This window comes from Felis catus, chromosome B4 (assembly GCF_018350175.1).
Source record: "Felis catus isolate Fca126 chromosome B4, F.catus_Fca126_mat1.0, whole genome shotgun sequence".
Classification (NCBI taxonomy): domain Eukaryota; kingdom Metazoa; phylum Chordata; class Mammalia; order Carnivora; family Felidae; genus Felis; species Felis catus.
The window spans coordinates 7,301,897-7,326,290 of record NC_058374.1 but is presented as its reverse complement, the minus strand read 5'-3'; the positions used below and the strand labels follow the sequence as shown (position 1 = coordinate 7,326,290).

The following is a 24,394-nucleotide window of genomic DNA, read 5'->3' as shown; positions in this document are numbered from 1 at the left end:
TCTCAAAATGCCTTACGGTCCTGCACTCACCCTTCTTGCCATGGCGTGAAATGACAAAATGCCTACGTGATGAGATGAAGCGAGGTGACGCAGGGGTCACATGTAGCGTGAGGCTGCTGTTGACCTTCTGACCTTCTGAAGATCCTCTTCTAGATCGTGGTTGAGATGGCGGGAAACCAAAACCGGGAAACTGGAACTCTGGATAAGGGGTGGGGGGGGGGGACTGCTGTATTCCACCAAAACACAACAAAGAGTCTTACAGACGGTACCGGGAGCTGTAGAGAAACAGATGATCACGGATTGCTTGGTGGCACAGAGACTTGCTCCGTCTGTCTGGTGACCGACGTGGTACAAATATAAGCCACGAGCTCTAAAATCTTGCCACACTATCTCTACCCCAGAAACAAAGTCCCGGGAAGTGATACAAAGGGGGAAAATGTATAGCAAAGTTTATACCAGTGAAATATGGACAAACAGCAAAGGGAGAAACGATTGGGGGCTAAGAGAGCCGCGCGTTGGTTAACGAACTAGTTCATGTACCATAAACACCCTGATGGAGACCGACTGTCAAGGGGCTCAGCGTGGCAGTGCACAAGGACGTGGGAAGGGCAGACAGCACTCAGCAACCTGTGATAAACTGGAGAAGAGGACGTGGTTCCGGAAGGTATGGCCAACTCCCTTTGGGAAAGACGCCCATTTCACAGAGGAGACGTCGCTTCCGTGGGTCTAGGAGGACGGACAGGATTTGTCCAGGCTGACCGTGGGAGAATGTCACCCAGGAAGGGAGCATAGGGGGTGCAGAGGCGGCCGGGGCATTCGGGGTGATGGGTGTCCCTCGGTCTGGCAGGAGATGGCCAGGGGCCCAGGTGCAGGAGAGCCTGATACGCCGCACCAAGGGACTCTCAATGTTGTGCTCTGGGAGCTGGGAGTCCAACGAGGATTTTTAGAAGGACAGAAGCAAGACAAAACACGTTTTATAAAGATCACTTCAGATGAAGTGAGGATGACAGAAATGGAAGTTTCTGAGGCAGTGGAGGTGCTCACGCGCTGGGGAGGCATGGAGCTCTAAGCCAAGGCAGCCGCATTGAGGACCGATGGTAAGATGCTCACGTGAAATGCTCCGTATTTATGTCACTTAGCAAGCGGGTGCTTTTGATGTATAGAAGTGTATGTGCTGATTATTGCTGAGTAACAACGAACAGCTTGCAGATGGGTGAAGGCTTGCATTTACAGCTATAAAAACTGGGCAGTTGGCAAATAGCCACGAAGTCTTGGTGACTAAAATGTAGTGTCTAGGTGGAGGTTCTTTAAAAAAAAAATTTAATGTTTATTTATTTATTTTTATATAGACATATATTTTAATGTTTATTTACTTATTTATTTTTTATTTAAGTTTATTTTTTAATTTACATCCAAATTAGTTAGCATATAGTGCAACAATGATTTTGGGAGAAGATTCCTTAGTGCCCCTGACCCATTTAGCCCATCCCCCCTCCCACAACCCCTCCTGTAACCCTCAGTTTGTTCTCTTCTGTTTTGTCCTCCTGTCTTTATATTATTTTTGTTTCCCTTCCCTTATGTTCATCTGTTTTGTCTCTTAAAGTCCTCATAGGAGTGAAGTCATGATATTGGTCTTTCTCTGACTAATATCACTTAGCATAATACCCTCTAGTTCCATCCATGTTGTTGCAAATGGCAAGATTTCATTCTTTTTGATGGCCGAGTAATACCCCATTGTTCATATGTACCACATCTTCTTTATCCATTCATCTATCGATGGACACTTGGGCTCTTACCATATTGTTGATAGTGCTGCTATACACATTAGGGTGCATGCATCCCTTCAAAACAGCATATTTGTATCCCTTGGATAAATACCTAGTAGTGCAATTGCTGGGCCGTAGAGTAGTTCTATTTTTACTTTTTTGCAGAACCTCCATGCTGTTTTCTAGAGTGGCTGCACCAGCTTGCAGTCCCACCAGCAGTGCCAAAGAGATCCCCTTTCTCCACATCCTTGCCAATATCTGTTGTTGCCTGAGTTGTTTATGTTAGCCATTCTGACAGGTGTGAGGTGGTATCTCATTGTGGTTTTGATTTGTATTTCCCTGATGATGAGTGATGTGGAGCATTTTCTCATGTGTCGGTTGGCCATCTGGATGTCTTCTTTGGAGAAGTGTCTATTCATGTCTTTTGCCCATTTCTTCACTGGATTATTTGTTTTTTGGGTGTTGAGTTTGATAACTTCTTTATACATTTTGTATAACCCTTTATCTGACATGTCGTTTGCAAATATCTTCTCCCAGTCTGTCAGTTGCCTTTTAGTTTTGCTGATTGTTTCCTTCGCTGTGCAGAAGATTTTCATTTTGATGAGGTCCCAGTAGTTCATTTTTGCTTTTGTTTCCCTTGCCTCCAGAGACGTGTTGAGTAAGAAGTTGCCGCGGCCAAGATCAAAGAGGTTTTTGCCTGCTTTCTCCTGAGGATTTTGATGGCTTCCTGTCTTACATTGAGGTCTTTCATCCACTTTGAGTTTATTTTTGTGTATGGTGTAAGAAAGTGGTCCAGGTTCATTCTTCTGCATGTCGCTGTCCAGTTTTCCCAGCACCATTTGCTGAAGAGACTGTCTTTATTCCAATGGATATTCTTTCCTGCTTTGTCAAAGATCAGTTGGCCATACGTTTGTGGGTCCATTTCTGGGTTCTCTGTTCTGTTCCACTGATCTGAGTGTTCTTGTGCCAGTACCATACTGTCTTGATGATTACAGCTTTGCAGTAGAGCTAGAAGTCTGGGATTGTGATGCCTCCTGCTTTGGTTTTCTTTTTCAAGATTGCTTTGGCTATTCGGGGTCTTTTCTGGTTAGGAAAATCCTGTTAGGATTGTTTGTTCTAGCTCTGTGAAGAATGCTGGTGTTCTTTTGATAGGGATTGCATTGAATATGTAGATTGCTTTAGGTAGTATTGACATTTTAATATTTGTTCTTCCTATCCAGGAGCATGGAATCTTTTTCCATTTTTTTGTGTCTTCTTCAATTTCTCTCATAAGCTTTCTATAGTTTTCAGTGTATAGATTCTCACCTCTTTGGTTAGATTTATTCCTATGTATCTTATGGTTTTTGGTGCAATTGTAAATGGGATTGATTTCTCTTTCTGTTGCTTCAATGTTGTTGTATAGGAATGCAACCGATTTCTGCATATTGATTTTATATCCTGCAACTTTGCTGAATTCATGAATCAGTTCTGGCAGTTTTTTGGTGGAGTCTTTTGGGTTTTCTATATAGAGTATCATGTCATCTGCAAAGAGGGAAAGTTTGACCTCCTCCTGGCTGATTTGGATGCCTTTTACTTCTTTGTGTTTTCTGATTGCAGAGGCTAAGACTTCCAATACTGTGTTGATTAACAGTGGTGAGAGTGGACATCCCTGTCTTGTTCCTGACCTTAGGGAGGAAGCTCTCAGTTTTTCCCCACTGAGGATGATATTAGCATTGGGTCTTTCTTATATGGATTTTATGATCTTGAGGTATGATCCTTCTATCCCTACTTTCTTGAAGGTTTTTATCAAGAAAGGATACTGTATTTTGTCAAATGCTTTCTCTGCATCTATTGAGAGGATCATATGGTTTTTGTCCTTTCTTTTATTGATGTGATGAATCACATTGATTGTTTTGCAGATATTGAACCAGCCGTGCATCCCAGGTATAAATCCCACTTGGTCGCGGTGAATAACTTTTTTAATGTATTGTTGGATCTCAGTGGCTACTATCTTGTTGAGGATTTTTGCATCCATGTTCATCAGGGAAATTGGTTTATAGTTCTCCTTTTTAGTGGGGTCTCTGGTTTTGGAATCAAGGTAATGCTGGTTTCTTAGAAAGAGTTTGAAAGTTTTCCTTCCATTTCTATTTTTTGGAACAGCTTCGAGAGAATAGGTGTTAACTCTTCCTTAAATGTTTGGTAGAATTCCCCTGGAAAGCCATCTGGCCCTGGACTCTTATTTTTTTGGAGACTTTTGATTACTAATTCTATTTCTTTACTGGTTATGGGTCTGTTCAAATTTTCTATTTCTTCCTGTTTCCATTTTGGCAGTGTATATGTTTCTAGGAATTTGTCCATTTCTTCCAGATTGCCCATTTTATTGGCATATAATTGCTCATAATATTCTCTTATTATTGTTTTCATTTCTGCTGTGTTGGTTGTGATCTCTCCTCTTTCATTCTTGATTTTATTTATTTGGGTCCTTTCCTTTTACTTTTTGATCCAACTGGCTAGTAGTTTATCAACTGTGTTAATTCTTTCAGAGAACCAGCTTCTGGTTTCATTGATCTTTTCTACTGTTTTTTGTTTTTGTTTTTGTTTTTTTATTTTGATAGCATTCATTTCTGCTCTAATCTTCATTATTTCCTGTCTTCTGCTGGTTTTGGGTTTTCTTTGCTGTTCTTTTTCCAGCTCTTTAAGGCATAAGGTTAGGTTGTGTATCTGAGATCTTTCTTCCTTCTTTAGGAAGGCCTGGATTGCTATATACTTTCCTCTTATGACTGCCTTTACTGCATCCCAGAGGTTTTGGGTTGTGGTGCTATCATTTTCATTGGCTTCCATGAACTTTTTAATTTCCTCTTTAACTTCTTGGTTAGCCCAGTCATTCTTTAGTAGGATTTCTTTAGTCTCCAAGTATTTGTTACCTTTCCAAATTTTTTCTTGTGGTTGATTTCGAGTTTCATAGCACTGTGGTCTGAAAATATGCATGATATGATCTTGATCTTTTTGTACTTTTTGAGGGCTGATTTGTGTCCCAGTATGTGGTCTATTCTGGGGAATGTTCCATGTGCACTAGAGAACAATGTATATTCCACTGCGTTAGGATGAAATGTTCTGAATACATCTGTTAAGTCCATCTGGTCCAGTATGTCATTCAAAGCCATTGTTTCCTTGTTGATTTTTTGATTAGATGATCTGTCCATTGCTGTGAGTGGGGTGTTGAAGAAGTCCCCTACTATTATGGTATTACTATCAATGAGTTTATGTTTGTGATTAATTAATTTATATATTTGGGTGCTCCACATTTGGAACATAAATGTTCACAATTGTTAGGTCTTCTTGGTGGATAGACCCCTTAATTATGATATAATGCCCTTCTTCATCTCTTGATACAGTCTTTATTTTAAAGTCTTGGTTGTCTGATATAAGTATGGCTACTTCGGCTTTCTTTTGGCGACCATTAGCATGATAGATGGTTCTCCATCCCCTTATTTTCAACCTGAAGGTGTCTTTAGGTCTAAAGTGGGTCTCTTGTACACAGCATATAGATGGATCTTGTTTTCTTATCCGTTCTGTTACCCTATGTCTTTTGATTGGAGCATTGAGTCCATTGACGTTTTGAGTGAGAACTGAAAGATATGAATTTATTACCAGTATGTTGCTTGTAGAGTTGGAGTTTCTGGTGGTGTTTTCTGGTCCTTTCTAGTCTTTGTTACTTTTGGTCTTTATTTATTTATTTGTTTTTTTTCATCTTTTCTCCTCTCAGAGAGTCCCCCTTAAAATTTCTTGCAGGGCTGGGTTAGTGGTCACAAACTCTAATTTTTGTTTGTCTGGGAAACTTTTTATCTCTCCTTCTATTTTGAATTACAGCCTTGCTGGATAAAGAATTCTTGGCTGAATAGTTTTCTGATTCAGCACTTTGAATATATCCTGCCACTCCTTTATGGCCTGCCAAGTTTCTGTAGCTAGGTCTGATCCTAGATAGACCTGATCTGTCTTCCCTTGTAGGTTAAGGACTTTTTCCCCCTTGCTGCTTTCATGATTCTCTCCTTGCCTGAGTATTTTGTGAATTTGACTATGACATGCCTTGTTGATGGTCGGTTTTTGTTGAATCTAATGGGGGTCCTCTGTGCTTCCTGGATTTTGCTGTCTGTGTCTTTCCCCAGGTTAGGAAAGTTTTCCGCTATGATTTGCTCATATAACCCTTCCACCCCTATTTCTCTCTCTTCCTCTTCTGGGACCCCTATGATTCTGACATTGTTCCTTTTAAATGAGTCACTGATTTCTCTAATTCTTAAATCGTGCTTTTTTGCCTTAATCTACCTCTTTTTTTCTGCTTAATTATTCTCTATAAGTTTGTCCTCTATATCGCTGATTCTCTGTTCTGCCTCATCCATCTTTGCCACCACAGCATCCATTCGAGATTTCAGCTTAGTTATAGCATTTTTTATTTCATCCTGACTAGCTTTTACTTCTTTTATCTCCACAGAAGGGGATTCTGATCTGTTTTCGACTCCAGCTAGGATTCTTATTATCGTGATTCTAAATTCTGGTTCAGACATCTTGCTTGTATCTGTGTTGGTTAAGTCCCTGGCTGTCGTTTCTTCATGCTCTTTCTTTTGGGGTGAATTCCTTCATTTTGTCATTTTGATGGGAGAAAAGGAATTAATGAGGTAAAAAAAATTAAAATTAAAAAAATTAAAATTAAAAAATTAAAATAAAACACACACACACAAAATCAAATAAATGATGCTAGATCCTAGGTGTGTTTTGGTCTGGATGTTGAAAGGGGCTTGATAGATTAGAGAAAAAATGAGAAAGAAGAAAAAAAGGAAATTATTTGAAAATTTGAAAAAAATGAATACACTGAAGTAGACTAAAATGAAATGATGGAAGTAAAATGGAATTTGAAAAACTTTGCACGGAAGTAAAAACTACAGTAGAAAAAAATGAAAGAAAAAAATTTTAATAAAAATTGACAATAAAAATGAATTTTTTCTCTTTCTGTTTTCAAGAAAAAGAAACAAAAAAGAGAAAACAAAAAAAAAAAAGAAAAGAGAAAGAAGGAAAATTGAATAGATGGACCAGTGAACAGACTGAAATACAACTGAAATTACTTCATTTTCCCCTAGAAGTCAGACTATGAAGCGCTTTATAGTTTATGAATTAAGCAGGCGGAGAGACTTGTGTTCCTGAAGAGCGAGGTTGGCCCAGGTGGGCGGGGCTTGGTGTAACAGCTCCACTCTCCACTAGGTGGCACTGCTGGCCTCCTGGGGTGGATCGTTGGGGAGCGTGTAGGTGTGTGTACGCGCATGCGTGATAGCGGTGAAAATGGTGTCCCCCAGCAATCAGTCTCTAGTACCAGAATTCTGTTCTCCCCATCAGCAATCGCGTTCCCGACCTTTGTCTCCGGCTTCCATCCACTCCCCGCTTTCACCCAGTCCGTGACCGAGCCCCGAGTAGTACCTCTCTCCGGAGTTTTGTCTCCTATGCGGCTGTTTCTCCCAACCTCTTACTTGTGAGCGAGGGCGGCTTTGACCTGTCCCGCCCGTCTGCGGGAGTCTCTCACCAGCGATGGCCGGGTGCCGGCCACACCCAGGAATGTTCTCGGTACCAGGCTGCTGCCGCTGCTGCCCCAAAACTGTGGCCGGATGCCAGCCCGCCCCAGAAAAAGTTCTCGAGACAGTGTAGCAGCAGCGCCTCCGGGATGACGGCAAATCGCAACACACGCCTGGCGCCAGGCTCCACCCCCAGCGACCTTGTTTCCAGCTCCAGCGAATGTGGTGGTTCTCCGGGGTCCCCTGGGGCCTTGCCTTTGGTGGCGGGGAGCCACACAGCTTCTACCAGGTGTCCTCCCAGCAGGGGAACCGCCGCTCCCCATGTGGCCCCAAGACTCCCAGACCCCACTCCGCTCCTGGGGATTCATCCCTCCCACCAGAGCACCGCCAGGTATGGAGCTGCGGGGCTGCAGCCTATGCGCGCCCCCTGCTTATGGTCTTAATGGCACTTAAACCCTCTCCTTTCTCCTTTTTAGGTTCAGTCCCTGCGGCTGTTTCCTTTTTTCCACCTTCTCTCCAGCTGCTTTTGAGGGGGATGCTTTTCCGTATTCTCCCCTCCCCCATCATCTTCGTCCTCTCTCCGGAGGCTCCCCGCCCTCCGCTCTCCCCCAGTTCGCCTCTCCGCCCCGCGTACCTGCCGAGTTCTGTGGTTTGGGTTGTGCAGATTGTGGTGTTAATCCTCAAGTCAGTTTTCTAGGTGTGCAGGATGGTCCCGTGTTGGTCTGGCTGCATTTCATGGATGCCAGACACACGAAAAACTTCCATGCTGTGCCGCCATCTTGGCTCCTCCCTCTCATGTTTATTTATTTTTGAGAGACAGAGCATGAGCAGGGGAGGGGCAGAGAGAGGGAGACGCAGAATCCAAAGCAGGCTCCAGGCTCCGAACTGTCAGCACAGAGCCCGACGTGGGGCTCGAACTCACGAACCACGAGATCTTGTCCTGAACCAAAGTTGGACGATTAACAGACTCAGCGACCTAGGTGTCCCTAGGTGGAGGGTTTATGAACAATTTATCCTTTCTTCTGTAGGATAATGGTTAAGAACATTGGGCTTTGGGGTCTGGCTTCCTGTGTTCATAATCCTGGTTCTTTCACTTACGAGTTGTGAGACCTCACGTGATCTTCGAATCTCTTTGAGTCTTATCAGTAAAATGAGAAAGCTCCCCACTACTATGGACTGGATTATGTGCTCTCCAAATTCGTATGTTAAAGCCCTAACCCCCGGGGGTGCCTGGGTGGTGCAGTCGGTTAAGCGTCCGACTTCAGCCAGGTCACGATCTCGCGGTCTGCGAGTTCGAGCCCCGCGTGGGGCTCTGGGCTGATGATGGCTCAGAGCCTGGAGCCTGCTTCCGATTCTGTGTTTCCCTCTTTCTCTGCCCCTCCCCCGTTCGTGCTGTGTCTCTCTCTGTCTCAAAAATAAATAAACGTTAAAAAAAAAAAATTAAAAAAAAAAAAAAAGCCCTAACCCCCAAGGTGACTGTGTTTAGACATGGGGTCTATGAGGAGATAATTAAGCTTAAAGAGGGTCATAAAACCCATAAAATCCTGATCCTACAGAATTAGTGTCTTTATAAGGAGAGACACCAGAGAGTTCTCTCCCTCCCTCTCTACCCCCCACTCCCTGCCAGGCGGGCGGGCGTACAGGACACAGTGAGAAGGAGCCTGTCTGCAAGCCTGGGGGAGAGCACTCACCAGAAGCCCAGTTGGCTGATTAAATCTTGGTCTTCAACTTCCCAGCCTCCAGAACCATGAGAAATCAAAATGTCTGATGTGTAAGCCACCCAGAGTGGTATTCTGTCACAGCTGCCCCGGCAGGCCAGGTCCCTCACTCATTCTCACACGGTTCTCGTCGGCATTAAGGACAATAACACATATAAAATCCTCGCCATGTACTCAGGGCTCAATAAACATTAGCTATAGTTATGAATTCCTTTTTTTTAAAGTTTATTTATTTATTTTGAGAGAGAGCGAGAGAGCACGTGTGTGTGAGTGTGGGGGAAGGGGAGAGGGAGAGAGAGAGAGGGAGAGAGAGAATCCCAAGAAGGCTCCACACTGTCCACGCAGAGCCCCTCTTGGGGCTCAAACTCATGAACTGTGAGATCATGACCTGAGCCGGAATCCAGAGTTGGACGCTTAACCGACTGAGCCAGCCAGTTGCCCCAGGAACTACTTTCATCACTAAAGATTGATTTCTATGCAATGAGATTTAGGGCACGCAAAACCAGAGTTTAATACTTATTGAACCATTTTTATCCATGAAGTTACCTCTCCTATTTTTCAGATTTGTGACAGTGAATCTTAATTCAGCACCTGCCAGCACACTTCCTTACACATTTGCTAAACGCCTTATGAAGTTTTCCTTCATATGCTATTTAGAGCTGCTGCTGTCTTTAGGGTAGTCATGATGTACCTTAGATTTTATGCTTTATCACCAAACTTTCCCTGTAAGAATAGCACATAAAACCCACATTTCAGACCAACACAGTGAGGAAATTTTATATATTAGCCAGTCCTGGCAGAATTTTATTTTCCTCGCAACAAACAAGAAATGTGGCCTCTTCGGCGAAGGACTGAACTAGGCAGCCCCAGCCCGGGGAAAAACTGTGTGACAAAGCAAATGTGTCTTATCCTGGGCCCAGCTTCTGGTGGCCTGGAGCTTCCCGCTACATTTCACGTCGTCCCCACTCTGGTAAGGTAGCGGACTGGAAGAGGGGACCTGACTGGGGGGCCTCTAGGGCTCTATATCCATTGGAAATTTTGATGGCAGGGGTTTAGAGGGAAAGCAAAGAAGTCAGTATTTATTTAGGCACCTCTTGTATTTCCAGCAGAGTTAAGAGAAAGGAGAAGTGTGTCCAGCATGGGGGACCGATGACTACAGGCTCCTGTGATCTGTCTTGTTTTCCATGGCCACCATTCTCGGGAAGATTGAGTGGTCACCTACGTGGACACAGGATCCGAGAACGTGGGAGCCAATGAGATTCACAGCTGGGAACCCTGGGCACCAGACTCTCCCGGCTTGATAATGGGCATTTGGGTGACATTCATCCAAATGCTCAGGATGTATAGATACAGGTGACGTGCAGGCATGTGGTTTAAGTAGGGGCTGGGGAGCCCCTCAAGTAAAACCACAGGGGAGTCACCAAGCCACGCTTTGTGGCTGCCACATGCCTATCAGAGGGTCAACCCTATAAAGGAGACTTTCTCAGCCATTACTCACAGCGTCCCCTCACTGACTTTTTGAAGGGTCTTGGGGCGAAAGCTACTGCAGAAATTAAAAGGATAAGATTCACTGTCACTGGCGCTTGGCTGGCTCAGTTGGCTTAGCGTCCAACTCTTCAGTTTGGCTCAGGTCGTGATCTCACGGTTCGTGAGTTGGGGCCCCACGTCGGGCTCTGTGCTGACAGCGTGGAGCCTACTTGGGATTCTCTCTCTGCCTCTTTCTCTGCCCCTCCCCCACTCTCTCTGCCCCTCCCCCCCTCTAAAAACAAGTAAACATTAAGAAAAGTATAATTTTTAAACACACAAAACAATAGTACTGTATTGTATATGGATGTATACGCTTGTAGGGAAACTATGAAAACATGCATTGGAATAACGCCTACTAATTTTCAATAATGGTTTCCCAGGGGAGGGACAGAGAAAGGGAAAGGAGGAGACATCAGTGGTATCTGTTATTATTTCTTAGAGAAAAGAACTTGAAGTAAATATGAGAAATGGAAATGCTAATTGTTTTATATACATATGTACTTATATATGCATTTTTTTAAATTATAGTAAAAGCATGTAGCATAAATTTACTCTCAACCATTTTTTAAAATGTTTATTTATTTTTGAGAGAGAGTGAGTGTGCACGTTCATGGAAGGGGCAGAGAGAGAGAGGGAGAGAGAGGATCCCAAGCCCACTCCACACTGTCAGCCCAGAGCCTGACGTGGGGCTCAAACTCACAACTGTGAGATCATGACCTGAGCCGAAGTCGGGCGCTTAACCGACCGAGCCACCCAGGCGCCCCTATAAATAAGCATTTAAAAAGTAATTTTTTAGGTGCACCTGGGTGGCTCGGTCAGTTAAGTGTCTGACTTCGGCTCAGGTCATGATCTCACAGTCTGTGAGTTCGAGCCCCGCATCGGGCCCTGTGCTTACAGCTCAGAGCCTGGAACCTGCTTCGGATTCTGGGCCTCCCTCTCTCTCTGCGCCTCCCCTGCTCGTGCTCTGTCTCTCTCATTCTCGAAAATGAATAAACGTTAATAAAAAAATTTATTAAAAAAAGTAATTTTTAAAAAGCAAAATATCAGGTTCAAATGAGTTAGCAATATTTTAAGCAACTGATAAAAGCAAACTTGGCAGAATACATAAAATCACTTGTTTTATATGCCAGCTAATTTGGTTTAAACAAGATAGAGATCTAAGCTCAACAGGTGTATCTATTAAAGGTGGAGTGGCCTTTGCTGTGAATGAAGGTGACTTGGGTCGGATTGTCTGCATTGGTTTCGTTTTGGTTAGCACACACTGTGTGATCTGGGGGGTGAATTTTCCTTCCCAAATGCTTGGGCTCAGCTGCGAGTGCCGTGGTGAGCGTTTCCGGGAACCTACCAACTGATCTCAACTGCCTCTTCTCTCCATTCCTGTTGTCTTTACTGTCACTGTTTCTGGAACGTCGGCAGTATTTCTAGAGGACCCACCTGCCTTTTCTGAATCTATCACCTCACCCTGTTGCCATCGCAGTCTCCAAGCCCATCTCTGACGCTGTTCGCCCGGCTCAATAAACCTTCCTCTCTTTCTATGGCGGATCCAGCTGACGGCTTTTCATGGTATGTGAGGCTCTTGGCCCTCCTGCCTTTCAGCCCCATCTTCTGAAGTCTTGCAAACGCTCTGTGCTCCCCAACGCCAGACGCTTTGCTCATCCCCAGACGTTTCCACCACGTGCTTTCCCTCACACGGTTCCCTTCACCTGGAGAGCCCCCTCTTTCTCCAGTGTCCACCCGTTAAAATCCTGTCCATCTTCCAAAGCCCGTTTAGTTGCGACTTCAGTCACCGATGTTTTCCAGATTCCTGTAGCTGACACTCATCACTCGTGTCTTCTGGGGGCTCCTCCAGTGAGATGCACTATGTGCCTTGCAAACTTTTCCCAAGGGCGCACACCTCACGCTCACTGAACATGTGTTTGCCCGCACTGCATACAGTGGTCACGACCGTGTTTTTGAACACCACCGGCGCTTATGCACCAGCACGGGCTTGAATCTCTGTTGGAAGGTGATAAAAGTAATAATTTTTCCTCTCATCCCTGTACTTTTCCAAATACTTTCACATTTTACCATTATGCTATTTGGTTCCCAAGAGTCTATCGCTTACGAGATGTGTGGCTTTAGCTGGTTACTTTCTCTCTCTGTAAATCAGTTTCCTCATCGGTAGAATGAGGTTATAGCATCTATGTCACAGGGCAGCCCAAGAGGGGGTAACCGAAGGGGGGGAGGGGTTCGGCAAATGGTGCCTGGCACAAAGCCAGTGGCTGCGGCTGTTCTGTAGCATTACTGTCATTGTTCTAGACGGCAAAAGAAAACCAGCTCGGAATGTAAACTAAGAGCCTAGAACTAAGAGCTGTCTCTACTTTTCTGCCCAGGTTTTCCCTCACATCGAAATTGCACAGCGGTGTATCTTCTGGGAAAATGTACTTCCTGGAATGATGGAAGGGAGAACACAAACGTTCCCCCTCCTCATGTTGGATCGGCTGGGTGAGCTCTCAGCCAGACCCTCACGGAGAAATGCTGTCACAGCTTTGCATTCTCTGCAGAGATCGTGCCTCCGAGCAGTTGAGACCCTGTGGCATGTCCAACATTATGGCCCCTTCCATTGACCATTTCACCTCCGGATTGTCATCTAATATTCAGATGACCTCAGAGGAAACCACACTAAGGGCGGCCTGGGTCACTCCTCTCTCTTTATGCTGATAGCCTATCTCCATTCCCAAGGTCTTGCAACAACACCATGTTTGATCTCTCTTGATCTTTAGAAGCACCATGGCTCCCTATCAGGGTAATGTGTATTCAGGTCACTGGGTCCTGAACCTGGGGCTTTCCCAGCCAGCTTTGGGCCTGGCAGCTGTAGTTGGTGATTGAAAGTATCTGCTGTTACTTAAAACTCCTTTTATAGGATGGAAATCACTCCTGCAAATGCCACAAGAATATTCACTTTCAGATTTGTATAAATCAATAGGAAGTGTAGAGAAGAAAATTTCCCTATACTATAATGCTTATGCCACATAATAACTCATGTAGTGCGCAATGAAAATTCTAAGGAACATCAATAAACTTGAAGTTCATACTCTGAATATAAGTCATTGTAGCTTAGCTAACAGTTTGGCAAAAACTAGCACTCATTTATAAAATTTGGTTCTAGTTTCTTCATTGTGAAAGAGTATATTTTTAAAAGTCCAAAGTTGAAAGTGAACTAACTTACAAATAGCTCTATCTGACCCTGACCTACTTGTTCATTGGTTCAGATGAGGCGTAATATGGAGAAAGTCTGGTTTTTTACACATATTTGAACTCTGATGGCTTCCTTCTCATAATGAAGTCAATTTGTTTTAGGTTTTTCAAGCAGAATTTATTTTATTTTATTAAAATTTAAAAGTTTATTTTTGAGAGAGAGAGAGAGAGAGAGAGAGAGAGAGAGACAAAGATCATGAGTGGGGGAGGGGCAGAGAGAGAGGGAGACACAGAATCCGAAGCAGGCTCCGGGCTCTGAGCTGTGAGCACAGAGCCCGACGTGGGGCTTGAACTCATGAATCGCGAGATCATGACCTGAGCCGAAGTCGGATGCTTAACCGACTCAGCCACCCAGGCGCCTCGTAAACTCAGTTTTAAAACTATATTTGGAACACGTGGGAAAAAATTAAGACAAGCTGTAGGTCTCCAGCCAGAAAAAGGGGCGGTAATGTTCTGTAGTAGTTTATTCGGATGGGTTTTTCCTTGGAATATGACCACGAATCTGAAAAGAGTAGTGGAAGCGATGGATGAGAGGACAGTAAACCCAAGAGAAACATGGAGAATAAGATTGCACTGAAATAATCCAAATGAATCATTTCTAATGATATTCCAGGCAACTGAAAGAAGTTCTAGGTTAAAAGAGCTTGTATGGGGCACCTGGGGCTCAGTCGGCTAAGCATCTGACCTTTGGCTCTCGGCTGAGATCTCAATCTCTGGGTCATGAGTTCAAGCCCCATGTTGGGTCCCACACTGGGCATGGAGCCTACTCAAAAAAAATAAATAAATAAAGGAACTTATAAAGTAGCACTATTAGATTACTTCAGTTTTCTTCCAAAAAAGAAGAAATTTAGATTCTATAAATTATAGGGTGGGGAGCTTAATTTGTTTTTTTTGAGAGAGAGTAGGGACTGGCAGAAAGGGAGAGACAGAGAATCCCAAGCAGGCCCCATGCCCAGTATGGAGCCCAGGAGCTCAACCGAATGAGCCAGCCAGGTGCCCTAGGTTGGGGAACTTGAAGTTGACTCTATTTTTACCAAAAACAGATTTTTCATCTATGTGGAAGGGCTTTGACAACTAAGGCTCATTAGATGTGGGACAGGAATACAGTGGAATTGGAGGGTCAACAGACCACAGAGGACAGGGCACAGCCTGGGCACTGAAATCCTAGGGGTGGCTGCGTGGGAAGCGGGAGAGAAGTTTGAAAACCAAGGTAAGCTGAGAGAACACTGTACAGATATGTTTAAGGGTCAGGAAGCAGGAGAAAGGAAAGCATCTTTGGGTGTATGCTGATGTTGACGGCCAGAGACACAGGCCCGATCCAGGTCAGGCATTGAGACGCAAACTAATTCGTCAGCAGAGCTGGGGGCTGGTAACACACATAACCCACGAACACGGCTGCTATGTCATAGCCAAGTTCTTCCCCTTGATTTTTGAGCTTGTGAACGGCAAAGAGCTATTTACTGCCTAAAGGATCAGTGATTATACAGTGCTTGATTAATGTCAAGTTGAACTAATTTGACTTCTTTTTTACCATGGTGTTTCTAAACTGGAGACCCAGATTTGTCATAAGCACAGATGGATTTTAATGTGCTTATCATGGATGAAGTGGAAAATGAAAATAGAATAATTTTTCAACTGGTTAATTATAGAACCAGTTGTTTGAACAAATCCAAGCAGAAAAGCTTTGATGAATAGATTAATGTTAACTTGCAGGAAAGAATTTAGTGGTGAGAAATAGGGTCCTAAAATTCACGGAACCTGTTCAAATAAAAGATACTTGAAATAAAGTTGAATTAGATGCTGAACAAAATTTCAGATGACACGTAGTTGGGAAGATGCTTAATATCTTGGAAGACAGACTGAGAATTCAAAGGCATCTTTATAGGCAAAAATAAATTCTACAAGCAGTCTTGTAAGGTCTGAGTGCATTCTCCAAGGTAGACTACGCCTGGAATACTGCATCCAATTCTGAATGAAATATCATGAAGGATTTTAATTAATTAGAGGTAAACCATGGTGGGTAGTCAGGAAAGTTAGGGATTTGAAAAATATCCTATGAGGATATAATGTTAATACACGGCTCAAGAAAAATGCTATTCAAAAATGAGAAGATGGGGAGGATATCACAACTCTCCAAACAGGAGACCTCTTGGCTAAACAGGAGGTTCGTTATGAGGTGATCGTCCTGTGGAGACCATGCACCAAAATGGACAAAAGAAGTTAGAATCCAGGAAATCACAAGCTGGCAGAACTGAGCAGGTAGCCCGTCTCTGAGGCAGAAGAATGAGCAAGATTAGTCCTGGCTGGGGAGGCTGTGAGTAGAGGAGATTCAAGTGGGTAAAACCAGGCCGTTCTAGAACTACCACCATGAGCACCAAGAACCTGCCAGCACTTTGCTCTGAGGCACAATATGGCAGGATTCGTTGGGCCAAGACAAGGGTCCATTGGTGGTAAACTGGGCCAAACTGTCCTGTGGAGATGGTCTAAATCACCATATTTCCAGAAGACTGCATCTGGAATGTTCCATGGTTTTAAAACAGCAGTGTAATATTTTTCCTGAGTCTGTGGGTTGACTGAGTTCAGATAGGTGGTTCTTCTACCCCGTGTGGTGTTGGCTGTGCCTGGGGTCAACTGGATTATGACATCCAACACAGTTCATGACGTAGCTGGTGTTGGTGCTACTGGCGGGGAGCTCAGCCTAGGCCTTTGACCAGAGCATCTGTTTCCCTCTATGTGGCCTCCCCATATGACTCGGGCTTCTCCCTGCATAGCAGCTGGGTTCGCAGAGGAGAATTCCATCTAATAATTGGCACATAGCAAGGTCTTGTAGTAACTGCTATAATAATAATAATTATAAAATTATTATTATTACTATTATTAATGCTATGTCTGTCATGAAAGTGTCTAAACAGAGGCTGCTTGATCAGATTTTAGGAAGAGAGTAGAAGGTATTCCCGCATTGGGAGGGTAAACTGTGGAAAGATGAACACCAAGGGACAATGAAGCTTCCATCATTCAACAGAAAGCTAAAAATAAAAGACTTCCTCCCATTTCTGCTTGTCTCAGATCACCCACCCTCTTCCCATCCAGCTTCTTTCTTGCCTTTTCTAGAGGACAGCCTATTGGAGACCCGTTTTGAAAATAAGGCGGTATATAAATGCATACCAAAAGAATAAGTATTTGGGGTCAATGTGGTTCTACGGCACTCTTCAAATTACAGCAAAGAAACAAACAAAATCCCTTGTAAAACATGCATTTACATGTATGGCCTTATCTTTTATATAGGATCTGATCTATATAAAGCAATTTACTATAGTTTTGTTTCTTTTAGGTGGAGATAAGTTTGTCGATTTAATCATCTATACAGCCAGCTCTTGAATATTCCCGTGTTGGTACCTAAAGAGGGGAAGCGAGGAAACTTAAAGTCACAGATGATTGTAGCTTTTGTTCCTAAGAGAGTGGTATACTTTCCAGAAAATGCAATTACACACACCGTAATATTATCTTACAGGAAGCCCTTGCTTTGCACGGTTCTGATATGCCTGGATTTCAGCTGCCGTGGTTTGGTTAAGTAACACGGGTCCCCAACCACATTTCAGTTACAACCACAGTATATCCCCGGGAGTAATTGTGTCAAGGCCTTCGCCGCCAGCCCCTCAGTCCGCCAATCAATATGTAAACAGCAGATGCGCCAGGATGGACGGCCAATGACGTCACCGCCTCTTCTCTTTCCCGATTGGCCTCTGTGGTTATTGGCTTCACACAGGCAGTAGAGCAGGTGCTTGTGTCCCCACGTGATCAACCCACGTGACGCCTTACAAAATGGCTGAGGGAAAGAGCGCGTGGGCCCCGGAAAGGAATTTGAACTTGAGCGTGGATGGACTCAGGGAAGGGAGGCCCCCGGGCGGCGTGGCCGTCACTGCTCCTCGAGACCCTGGACGTGCGGCCAGAAAAATCCGTGGGGACGAATTGGGTGGCACCCTCCAGGGAAGTGGTTGTCGTGACGAGAACGTGTCAGAGAAAGCGACGCCACCAGGAGACACAGGTGAGGGCGTGCTTGGAGATACTGCGCCACCTGGAAAGCACAGACGAAACGAATTTGGAGGAGGAGCCAAAGTTAGGAGGGGTGGGCAGTTCTCAAGGTTAGAAGAGGCTCCCTTCGCGTCCTGACCTGTACCGCGGGAAGGAGGCCAGCGTTCAAAGCACTGTTGGTAAGTTTTTACCAAAAAATGAAACACGCATTCTCAGTCATTTCCTGTGTTTGCACTTACGGTGTATTAAGTAATTACAAGTTCTGGGATTTATGCATGTCTTACGCATGTATAACTGCATAGTGTAATTCCCGTGCAGAATTCTTAATCTCTGGGCAAAAGCATTTAAAGGTCAAGGAATACAAATCGTATTTGTCCCTATTGATACTTAAGGTTGGTTTGCACTCTGGCAGCCTCTGTGATCATGAGGATGTGAGAACTACCCATGTGTGTGTGTAAATATGGAAATAAAAACAAACTCACATGTGCACAGTATCTTGCTTTATGGTAAAAATGAAGCCCCCTTTGTAATGCTTCAGAACCATAAAGTGGACCTCCACCGGGGGTCATTTTGGGAATTTATGGGGGCATTTTTTGGATTGTCCTATAATTGAAAGGTGTTGCTGATAGTATTTCCTCCATGAGGTCAGGAATGCTAGGGGTCCCGTTAGGCACAGGACGGTGCCTCATAAGGGAGAATTGTCTTGAGGACCACGGGACATTTGCATGCTCTGCCCCACATTTGTGTCAGTGAAAATTTATGTTGAAAATTATTTGGTCCCACAACAGAATTTGATACCACATAAGATTTTTGAAATGTGTTAATACACATCGACTTTGTGGAAGTGCGGCTACTGTGTAGATTAAAGTGTAACTGTACCTTGAACCAAGAACTTTTCACCATTTTGGAAAATAACATCACCGATGACAGTGCTGCTTATGGGGTCTGTATCACCAGCACCACATATCTTTATCGGTGTGAATTTTTGGTATCAAAGTCACGGTGATCTGTTCATGTGCAAGCGTCTGACTTCTTCGTAACATCTCATGTGGCTATACCTGAGCAGGTGCCTACTGAACATCAGATTTTATTATAGATTGTTTTCTTTATATTGTAGCTAAGAGTTTATATTGAATTAAAATAATTATGTGTGTAGGTATGCTAATGATCTATGAATTTTATTCTAAGGTAGTAAAGGAAGTGTTAAAACGTTTACTATAGAATTGAGAACAAGGGGTTTGGAAGGAGACAAGGCAAAGGAATTGCTAATATGCTCTGTGTGTACCAGGAGTTGGGGGGAGAAGAAAGAAAAGAGTGTGGTGAGGATGTGGACAAAGAATCTTTAAGTACCAGAATGTATCTTGCTTAATTTAAAAATGCTTCCTATACTCCCAGAAGTTTTTGAAAATGGTATTTTGGAGAATTAAAAAAAAAGACAAATTCTATGGATAAATCAGTGAATAAGACAGCGAAGGAGGTGGGGAGAGAGAAAGAGAGAGAATGAATATTAGTTTGGGAAATGTATTAGTCAGTATAGGCTAGACTATGGTTAGGTAACAAATAATTCCCAAATCCCAGGGGCTTAAAACAACAGACTTCGGGCATATTTACTACCTGTCCATTGCAGGTGGGCAGAGGGGTCTGCACTCTGGTGCCCTCACTCACAGGCCCAGGCTGAGAACGCCATGGTAGAGGGTATGGAAAAATGGGGAGGAGAGCATTGTTTAAATGTTTCTACCTAGAGGTGACACATGTCCCTTCCATTCATAGTTCATTGGCCAGAGCATGGCACATATATGGCCATGCTTAATTTCATAAGAGACTCTTAAATACAGAGAACAAACTGAGGGTGGATGGGGGTGGGGGAGAGGGAAAAGTGGGTGATGGGCATCGAGGAGGGCAGTTGTTGGGATGAGCACCGGGTGTTGTATGGAAGCCAATTTGGCAATAAATTATATTAAAAAGAATTTCAGGGGCCAGGGTGTTGCGATCTTTATGTATGCTTGGAAATAGAAACTAGATTTTCATGTAGAATAATATCTGCCACTGGAGGTTAGGAGCCAAAGGAGATGTTTGTGTAAATCTTGGAGCGGGGGGGGGGGGGAGGGCTTGGACTCTCCATCTAGCAGGAATAGCACATTCAAGTGACATTCACCTAAATAGCAAAGGTGACCGACCAGCTGACGAAGGGTTACTGTAATCACAAATCCGCTCTTTCCACCAGACCGTACACGCCTCTCCTTTATGCACCAGACAACAACGTGGCTTTCCCAGGAGCTGTTTCATCATATCTTGAAGGAAATAGCTGATAGGGAGAATGGTCCGTTGTACAAGGGAAACACTGGAGTGTTTTTAGTAGGGAGCTGCTGTGCAGAACCAGGAAAATCCAGAAGAGTCTGGAGGAATGATTTTAGAACTGCTGCGTATTAGAGCAAAGATCCCAGTTTTATTCGAAGTTTCTGTTTTCATCGTGATTCTCTGGCTTTTGGATGATACCGGTACGCAATTCTGAGAAGTAAGCAACTCACTGGAAATGTTTTTCATCATGTGTCCCCACTAGATGGCGTAAGGTGCTCGCCTATTTTGAGCTGATCCAGAGGACCTTGCACAAAAGTAGGGGAAGAACTTTAACATCAAATATTGACCAGGCAGTTGGTGGATATGAACCACTACATCATTCCAAAAGAATATAATCAGGAGCTTTATTGTAGTGTCGTTAAAAAGACACAGCTAATATCATAGAGCCAGTTGTGTAGTTTCTCTCTAAAAAACGTGTAAGGGGGCGCCTGGGTGGCGCAGTCGGTTAAGCGTCCGACTTCAGCCAGGTCACGATCTCGCGGTCTGTGAGTTCGAGCCCCGCGTCGGGCTCTGGGCTGATGGCTCAGAGCCTGGAGCCTGTCTCCGATTCTGTGTCTTCCTCTCTCTCTGCCCCTCCCCCATTCATGCTCTGTCTCTCTCTGTCCCAAAAATAAATAAATGTGGAAAAAAAATTAAAAAAAAAAAAAAAAGCAACGTGTAAGTAGTCATGTAGTAAAACTATTGATCGAGTCTGATACACAATACACATACGTAATGAATATATACAAGAGTGATTCACTTACAAGTGTTACTCAGAAACTTTACTTACAAAACAAAAGATGTGGATAATTATTTACAGTAAACTAACCAGCCAGTCAACCAACCAATACTTACTGAATACTTTCTATATGGACGCATGTTGTTAGACTTTTTATGGCGCATGTAGCAGATTGGTAGTTAAGAGCATAGACTTTAGATGGCTTGAATTTGTGCCTTTAGTTTCTGTCATTGATTAGCTATAACCTCGGGAAGGTTACTTAGCCTCTCTTTGCCTTGGTTTCCTTAGCTGTAAAATGGAAATAATAATATATTCCTCACAGAGTTATTGTGAAGGGTCAATCTTTGTAAAGCATCTCAAATATTGCCTGGAATATGGCATTATACAAGTGCTGGTCCTCATTATTATTATAATCCGATTCTCCACTTTACAAAGGAGCTGACTGTAGGGTTCGATGAAACACAAAATCTATCGAGTACTTATTATGTATGAGACAGGGTACTGGTCACCATGGGTGAATCAGAAGGCTACGAGAATGTGGAAGACACGGTTTCTGCCTGGCAGAATCTAGGAATTTCATAGAAGAGGTGAAATCACCCAAATAACTAAACCGTGAAGAAACACAGAGTGGTGCTGGTGACCACAATAATCTGGAAAGACGAAGTCGCTTTCAAGTAGACATTTCCCAAGTGGGAAGGGGCTCAGTGGGCGGAAGCACTCTCGGCCAAGTATCAGCCTGAATAAACACTCAAAAACGGGCCGTATGGACACGTCTGTAGAATCTAGAGAGGGCCGGAGTGAACGAAGCCCGGACGCTGCAGTAAAGCGTGCCTGGGAAGGGAGTATGCACCTAGATGATCTTGCAGGCCCGTGGAGACCGCTGCTAGCTCGCTCAACAGGCAACAGGCAGGGAGGCAGGCATGCTTGGTTCCTAACTCAACAGTCGTTTCTCCTTCCTCCTCGCTAACAAGACCTGGCTGAGAAGGTGATGAATCATGACTGGTGAATACATATCATGACAATTCGATGCTGCCTTGCCATCTATTGGGCTTCCTGTCCCATTTGCAGCTGGGAGTGGCCTTGTCGTCCAGTTCTGGCAGATAAGACATAAGGGAAAGTTGGTTGGGTGGCTTCCAAGAAAGTGTTTGCTTTCCTGACAAAAATGACTGATACAGTTGGAGATTGTCTCTTTGTGTTTCCTGTCTTAATCATGTTATAGCATCTTCAGTTACAGAAGTTACATCTTCTTGAGACCCTGAGGTGACAAGGGAGAGGATGAAAAGCCAACACAAAGCAGGGAGATAAAAAGAGTGTAGGTACTGGATGGGAGAGTTGAATCAATGATATCAACATTCTGTTTGGAATTACCGTTAAGAGAAAAATAAGTATCATTATGAAGTTGGCCAGCGTTCATTAGGTATTCTGTTACATGGAGCTGGACACATCCTGTCTGGTAGAATCAAGGTTTTCTTAAAAAAAAAAAATTCTTATTATGGAAGACTGGACAGCTACATGCAAAAGAATGAAACTGGACCACGTTCTTACACCATACCCCAAAATAAACTAAAAATGGATTAAAGACCTAAATGTGAGACCTGAAATCATAAACATCCTAGAAGAGAGCCCAGGCAGTAATTTCTCTGACATTGGCCATAGCAGCAGCTTTCTAGATATGTCTCCCTGAGGCAAAGGAAACAAAAGCAAAAATAAACTATTGGGATTACATCAAAATAAAAAAAAGCTTCTGCACAGCAAAAGAAACAACACAATTAAAAGACAACCTGCTAAAGGGAAAAGATATTTGCAAATGACATATCTGATAAAGGGTTAGTATCCAAAATATATAAAGAATTTATACAACTCGACACCATAAAAACCAAATAATCTAATTAAAAAATGGGCAGAGACACGAACAGACATTTCTCCAAAGAAGACATCCAGATGGCCAACAGATGCAGGCGAAGATGCTTAACATCACTCATTATGAAGGAAATGCAAATCAAAACTACCATGAGGTATCACCTCACACCTAAAATCAAAAACACAAGATATAACAGATATTGGTGAGGATGTGGAGAAAAGGGAACCCTCATGCAGGGCTGGTAGGAATGCAAACTGGTGCAGCCAGTGTGGAAAACAGTATGGAGGTTCCTCAAAAAGTTAAAAATAGAACTACCCTATGACCCAGCAATTGCACTGCTGGGTATTTATCCGAAGAATACAAAAACACTGATTCAAAAGGACACATGCACATTTATGTTTATGGCAGCATTGTTTACAGTAGCTAAGATATGGAAATAGCCCAAGTGCCCATCAGCTGATGAATGGATAAAGAAGATGGTGTGTATACACACACACACACACACACACACACACACACACACAGAATGGAATATTATCAGCCCTAAAAAGAATGAAATCTTGCCATTTGCAACAAACAATATGGATGCAGCTAGAGAAGATAATGCCAAGTGAAATAAGTTACTCAGAGAAAGACAAATATCATATGATTTCACTCGTATGTGGAATTGAAGAAACAAAAGAACAAAGGAGAGAAAAAAAGAGAGAGATGGGGGCGCCTGGGTGGCTCAGTTGGTTGGGCGTCCGATTTCGGCTCAGGTCATGATCTCACAGTCTGTGAGTTCGAGCCCCGCGTCGGGCTCTGTGCTGACAGCTCGGAGCCTGGAGCCTGCTTCGGATTCTGGGTCTCCCTCTCTCTCTTCCCTTCCCTACTCATGCTCTGTCTCTCTGTGTCTCTCAAAAATAAATAAACATTGACAAAAAAATTTGTTTTTAAATTAAAAAAAAGAGCGAGACAAGCCAGTTAACAGACCCTTAACTAGAGAGAACGACCTGACGGTTACCAGAGAGGAGGTGGGTGAGGAGAGGGGTGAAATAGGTGATGGGGATTAAGAGCACACTTAATCACGATGAGCACTGAGCAATGTATAGAATTGTTGAGCTGCTGAAACATAACGCTGCATGTTAACTAGACTGGAATTAAAATGAAAAAGTTAATAAATATAAAAAATTAAATGAAAATACACCATGACGGATAAAAATTCGTATTATGGAAAATTGCAAAATTTAAGCGAAAGGAAGACTAGCAGGAGTGCCCATGATGACTGACTGCTGTTCACGGAAAACCCCCATTTCCGCTATTTCCTTATTTTCTCTACATTTTCGCCTCACATACCTTTACTTGTACATTTGTAGTTGCAAGTTTCCCTACATGTCAGTTCACTGTATTAGTGCTATTGGAGTGTAAGAAGGTTGAGTTTTAGTTTTGTTTTTGTAAAAGTAATTTTTTTTTTTTAATTCAAGTGAAATTCACACACAGTAAGCGTTTGAAAGTGAATGATTCAGTGGTGTTTTGTACATTCACAGTGTGGTACAACCATCACTTCTAGTGAGGATGGAAAAGTTGGACGCAAAATTTGTAAGTAAGTGTTGGGAGCTCCCACAGTCCCTGGGTTCACTCTGGGTCTTGCATTAGGCCCG

General features: G+C 43.5%; 1 long non-coding RNA gene across 1 annotated transcript; it reads left to right on the top strand.

Moving 5' to 3' along the window:
• Nucleotides 1–6,934: 6,934 nt before the first annotated feature.
• On the top strand, nucleotides 6,935–18,304 carry LOC123386435. The gene is made up of 2 exons (XR_006600285.1): nucleotides 6,935–7,694; nucleotides 17,117–18,304. It is a non-coding gene; the product is annotated as an uncharacterized LOC123386435 (long non-coding RNA).
• Nucleotides 18,305–24,394: the final 6,090 nt, after the last annotated feature.